This window comes from Musca domestica, unplaced genomic scaffold (assembly GCF_030504385.1).
Source record: "Musca domestica strain aabys unplaced genomic scaffold, Musca_domestica.polishedcontigs.V.1.1 429, whole genome shotgun sequence".
NCBI classification, from domain to species: Eukaryota; Metazoa; Arthropoda; class Insecta; order Diptera; family Muscidae; genus Musca; species Musca domestica.
In genome coordinates, this window is record NW_026712331.1 from 78,841 (window position 1) to 85,840 (window position 7,000).

Genomic DNA, 7,000 nt, shown 5'->3' on the forward strand with positions numbered 1-7,000 from the left:
TTTCTTAATTCTATTTTCTCATCAATTTTTAATTTCTTTATTTTGTATTTATTTTTTACATTTACAGTTTTTTCACATTTGCTCAATTATTTGTTTGTTCTCTTGATGTTCTAATGTTTTTTACTACATCGTGGCAGCTGTCCTTTAAAGACTCCCGTTTCCGATTTTATTGGTACTTAGGCGGAAATGATGCGATTTATAAATTCAAATTTTTACGCGTTTTTATTTTTTGTTTCTACAACCGCCAGTAGGTCATTGATGCCCAACAAACGATCGCCTATCGCTGTAATTGGTGGGAGTTTATTGAATGTTGCGGTGTTACGTGTCATGATGTGGGTGATGATGACAGACAAAATGTTGGTATCGTATAGCTGCAGTTTCTTACTGCTGAGGTGTAATTGTGACATGCAGCTAGGGTGGATTCTTGCAAATGGAGCATGATCTGACCTTTAGCTACTGGTAATATAATAATTTTCTTACACTTAAACTTAGGGATAAGATATCTTATCAGGAAATATATTAAATTATTGTATTGTAAAATCTTAATTTTAGATATAGCCATAATATCGGCTACAGAGAGGTTTGTGAAGTGCTGTTTTCTTATTGTGAAATTGATTTCAATGCTATCTAAAAGGATAAGGCGCAAAAGTCTCATTTTTGCGAATATAATGGAGGTTGCTAAATTACATAATTCTGTTATTATCGCCCTATTTCTAGCTAGGAGGATATCATAAAGATTTCCTGTACCAACTTCCCTTTATTTTTCTGCTTGTAGTGGTGAGGCTATACATTTTTTCTACACTTCGGTGTTGATAGTAAACTGTCTCTTCTCTGAGTTGATTAGTTGGTCAACTGTGCTGGTCACTTTGTCGAAGTCATCATGATCAGGTGTCCCAGTGATGTATTTCAGGACTGTTTCTAATGCATTCAGGCTATGGTGAATATTTACCGTCTCTATCAGTCTACTTATTTGGTTTACATCCGCATCCAGCAACTTTCTCATATGAGTTCGGGGAAAGTGGTTTGTAGCATTAGCTGTCTCGTCCCATAGTAATCGTATAAGTTTAGATTAGTAACATGTTTTTCGTGTCCAAAGTTTTCCAAAATTACGAGATCGCCGCCGGTTACCGGAATGTATCTCGCATTAGAGTAGCCCATTACCCGTCCGTTTGATGCCGACACTAATATGAATAAAAAATTTAAACAATATTTCCTTTAACTCACGACCAATATAAGATATCTACTTTCTTTATATTATAGTGAAAATAATTTCACCATATATTGTCCTTATGGACCCTTCTCCCTCTTATCAGAACTGTTGTTCCTAGATCTTGTTGGATTTATTCCCTATTAAGGGGATTTGGTTTGTTCCCTAATCTCCTATTATTTTGACGAAAACTTTTTCCCCTATGGAAAATTCCCTGTCACGTCGGTTCTTATTGTTAGTTCTTAACTTTTTATCCTGGGCAGATTTTAACCGTGACACTATTTGTTCATCATCCTTTGTTGAATGGGGGATGCTTATGGGTTTGATTCCAGTCACCGTACGTATTGATTTATTATACTCGATGGTGGCTAAATGTACTATATCTTCGATATGATCCAGATTCTTGTCAATTTTAGGGCATCGCGCTACTTCCGTCAGTGTGTTGTGGAAGCGCTCTACCTTCCCATTTGATGTGCTATGTAGAGGTGGGGCATTCACGATGTCAATGTCGAAGTGATTAAGTGACTTTTCGTTGTCACAATAAATGGTTTTTGTACCATGGGACATATTGAGCAACTGTAGTAGCTGTGGTTTAACATCCACTATAATCCTGGATTTCAGTTCAAGTCAAAAAGAACTTTGACCCGTGGAAAATATGTCAATGTGAAGGACTTCCCCGCAATATGTTGGTACGTGTGTGTTGGCAATAAGTTGCTTTTTGGATGACAAGAGTGGGCAAGTCGCTCCGCAGTGCGTTTACTACATCCGTTTTTACAAACTCTTGCAGGTGTTTGATCAGATCATCGTTTGTTCGGAATGTAATTAGGTGCCTTATCTTTTTTCCAAAGAAATTAATAGTTCTTATCTGAGGCTCTACACCCTCTTCCACGATTATCTGATTTTGAAAACAATGTACCGGTTTGTCGGTTCTTTCAACTGTGTTAGTTGATGACATTTCGCTATGAATTGTATCCACACTCACATTATCCAAGGCATATATGTGTTGCCTCGACCACATTATCCTTTCCAGGTTTGTTGATAAGACTTCGGTTGTATTCGTCCATAAATGCTTTCCATCTTTTATTTTTTGATTTCGAATTTCTGTCCGAAACTGCAAATGTTAGTGGTTGATAATCTGTGAATACATTCCGATCTGATACTCCGTTATTTAAGATGAGGCAAAGCCCATTTATTTTATTGCCTTTGCCAACTTTATGACCACATACATGCATCACGACATGGGTGATGGAAGTTATGTGTTACGAGGAAGCTTGTTTTGATTTTGTTTTTTTTTTTTAGATGTAGTACTGAGATTTTTGACAAACCTGTTTTAATTAGACATATACGATTAGATGGGGAAAAATATTTAATGCTAAGATTGGCGGTCATGCAGTTCTACCTATATGAGTTAACTGTGGACAATAATTTGTAAAAGATCCTGCGGTATTTTTCTTACATTTTCCATTTTTTTGAGCGCCCATATGTCTGATTCATTCGGTAGTTCATGTTATCCAGTTTAAGACAAATGTGTAGCGCTTGTGACAATGAAGACGGTACTCTTACGCTTAGAAGTCTTGGAAGAATCAAGTGCTGTATCTGTCTCTCCCTGTCTTGTTCCCTTTAAATCTTTGAAAGGGTATACTACCATTTCAACGGATTTTCTCCAAGACCCAAACTTACCAGGTTCCCCTGAAAATTCTTTAATAGTTTTAACAATATCAGGAATTGTTTCAAGTTCCTCATATTTTACAACACAATCCTCATCCAAACATGAGTCTATTTGAAAAATTCTGACACTATAACCTGAATTTCCCTCTGAGAGAAAGAAAATTTTGAAGTTGTACTCATGCACTAAGTATTCGTGTTAATTCATCAATTGATGTTTCTAGCATAATTTTTTTCAATTTTAAGAAAAAGGATTAGAAATTTGGGAAAGAGACATTTTAGGGATATTAAAATAATTTTAAAAAAAAAAAAATAGCCTGCTATAATTTTTGAGCTTAGAAATAGTTTGTTTAAGTTTCTTAATTTCTACTTTTTTAACAATTTTTGTATTCTTATTCACTATAATATAACTTTTATTTCGTTAGTTTATAATTTTTAAATTTGCCTTTCAATATTCTTTTTCATACTTCTTTTTTCATCTTTTTTAACAACTTTTGTATTCTTTTTCACTTTTAATATACATTTTATTTCTTTAGTTACATATCTTAAATCTGCTTTAAAATATTATTTTTCAAAGTTATCTTTTTTTCTCCTTTTTTAAAAATTTTTGTATTCTTATTCACTTTTATTCAAATTTACCTTATTTTTCCTTTTCTTAATCAAATTTTTTATTTTACTTTTTAAATTTGTTATTTTCTTATTTATTTAATTTTCAGTGTATGTTTTATTTCATTGTTTATAGTATTTTACCTTTTTAATTTCTTAATTCTATTTTTCTCATCAATTTTTAATTTCTTTATTTTGCATTTATTTTTTACATTTACAGTTTTTTCACATTTGCTCAATTATTTGTTTGTTCTCTTGATATTCTAATGTTTTTTACTACATCGTGGCAGCTGTCCTTTAAAGACTCCCGTTTCCGATTTATTGGTACTTGGGCGGAAATGATGCGATTTATAAATTCAAATTTTTACGCGTTTTTATTTTTTGTTTCTACAACCGCCAGTAGGTCATTGATGCCCACCAAACGATCGCCTATCGCTGTAATTGGTGGGAGTTTATTGAATGTTGCGGTGTTACGTGTCATGATGTGGGTGATGATGACAGACAAATGTTGGTATCGTATAGCTGCAGTTTCTTACTGCTGAGGTGTAATTGTGACATGCAGCTAGGGTGGATTCTTGCAAATGGAGCATGATCTGACCTTTAGCTACTGGTAATATAATAATTTTCTTACACTTAAACTTAGGGATAAGATATCTTATCAGGAAATATATTAAATTATTGTATTGTAAAATCTTAATTTTAGATATAGCCATAATATCGGCTACAGAGAGGTTTGTGAAGTGCTGTTTTCTTATTGTGAAATTGATTTCAATGCTATCTAAAAGGATAAGGCGCAAAAGTCTAATTTTTGCGAATATAATGGAGGTTGCTAAATTACATAATTCTGTTATTATCGCCCTATTCCTAGCTAGGAGGATATCATAAAGATTTCCTGTACCAACTTCCCTTTATTTTTCTGCTTGTAGTGGTGAGGCTATACATTTTTTCTACACTTCGGTGTTGATAGTAAACTGTCTCTTCTCTGAGTTGATTAGTTGGTCAACTGTGCTGGTCAGTTTGTCGAAGTCATCATGACCAGGTGTCCCAGTGATGTATTTCAGGACCGTTTCTAATGCATTCAGGCTATGGTGAATATTTACCGTCTGTATCAGTCTACTTATTTGGTTTACATCTGCATCCAGCAACTTTCTCATATGAGTTCGGGGAAAGTGGTTTGTAGCATTAGCTGTCTCGTCCCATAGTAAATCGTATAAGTTTAGATTAGTAACATGTTTTTCGTGTCCAAAGTTTTCCAAAATTACGAGATCGCCGCCGGTTACCGGAATGTATCTCGCATTAGAGTAGCCCATTACCCGTCCGTTTGATGCCGACACTAATATGAATAAAAAATTTAAACAATATTTCCTTTAACTCACGACCAATATAAGATATCTACTTTCTTTATATTATAGTGAAAATAATTTCACCATATATTGTCCTTATGGACCCTTCTCCCTCTTATCAGAACTGTGTTCCTAGATCTTGTTGGATTTATTCCCTATTAAGGGGATTTGGTTTGTTCCCTAATCTCCTATTATTTTGACGAAAACTTTTTCCCCTATGGAAAATTCCCTGTCACGTCGGTTCTTATTGTTAGTTCTTAACTTTTTATCCTGGGCAGATTTTAACCGTGACACTATTTGTTCATCATCCTTTGTTGAATGGGGGATGCTTATGGGTTTGATTCCAGTCACCGTACGTATTGATTTATTATACTCGATGGTGGCTAAATGTACTATATCTTCGATATGATCCAGATTCTTGTCAATTTTAGGGCATCGCGCTACTTCCGTCAGTGTGTTGTGGAAGCGCTCTACCTTCCCATTTGATGTGCTATGTAGAGGTGGGGCATTCACGATGTCAATGTCGAAGTGATTAAGTGACTTTTCGTTGTCACAATAAATGGTTTTTGTACCATGGGACATATTGAGCAACTGTAGTAGCTGTGGTTTAACATCCACTATAATCCTGGATTTCAGTTCAAGTCAAAAAGAACTTTGACCCGTGGAAAATATGTCAATGTGAAGGACTTCCCCGCAATATGTTGGTACGTGTGTGTTGGCAATAAGTTGCTTTTTGGATGACGATCATATATTGCCTGGGAACATAATCGGCAGTTTGCCACCAGCTGCTTCCATTTTTGTAAAAAATAGTCCTCTAGAATATGCTTCACATTTTTCTTTGCTGCTCGGTTATGCTGGAATTGCGCAAGAGTGGGCAAGTCGCTCCGCAGTGCGTTTACTACATCCGTTTTTACAAACTCTTACAGGTGTTTGATCAGATCATCGTTTGTTCGGAATGTAATTAAGTGCCTTATCTTTTTTCCAAAGAAATTAATAGTTCTTATCTGAGGCTCTACACCCTCTTCCACGATTATCTGATTTTGAAAACAATGTACCGGTTTGTCGGTTCTTTCAACTGTGTTAGTTGATGACATTTCGCTATGAATTGTATCTACACTCACATTATCCAAGGCATATATGTGTTGCCTCGACCACATTATCCTTTCCAGGTTTGTTGATAAGACTTCGTCCATAAATGCTTTCCATCTTTTGATTTTTGGTTTCGAATTTCTGTCCGAAACGGCAAATGTTAGTGGTTGATAATCTGTGAATACATTCAGATCTGATACTCCGTTAGTAGAGTATTTGAGATGAGGCAAAGCCCATTTATTTTATTGCCTTTGCCAACTTTATGACCACATACATGCATCACGACATGGGTGATGGAAGTTATGTGTTACGAGGAAGCTTGTTTGATTTTTTTTTTTTTTTTTAGATGTAGTACTGAGATTTTTGACAAACCTGTTTTAATTAGACATATACGATTAGGTGGGGGAAAAATATTTAATGCTAAGATTACGATTGGGAAAAAGATATTTCTGTAGACTATGTGACGCCTGATATATTTAATAAATATGAGATCTGTGTGTGTGTGTGTGGTATTGGTTCTGCTGGCTATGTAATGTAACAATATGAGTATAGATGTGTTGTCATAATTTAGATCCGTTCTTGACACTTTGAGCAGCAATGAAATAATTTTTTGTATTGTATTGCATTGAACAACATTGAAAAAATTTCCCTTTGCTCAGACCGCTCTTCTTCATCAGTCAATTGTGCAGTCAGTCAGTACAAATTATAATAGAATTGTGCGTTGATCTGTCCAGATGTAGGTCCAACCACATACATGCTATCACGAAATTGGTGACTGGTTTGGGTCATATTTCAGATGCATTATTGACATGTTTTCAGCATAGAAATTGAAGAGATGCTTTGCATTTGAGTGAATGATAATTTTTCAGATTAAAAATTGAGCTTTGAATTTAGGAACAAAATTGCTCTTAATTAGCCATCCGCTTTTATTTCAATATTGAATTGAAAGAAAATATTGAATTCAAAGATTACGATTAGGAAAAAATATTTAGTTATGTAGACTATGTGGCGAATAACATGTTTAATAAATATGGTGTGTGTATTGATTATGTTGCAATTTGATGTGTTGTCTTTTACATACTAAAGGAAT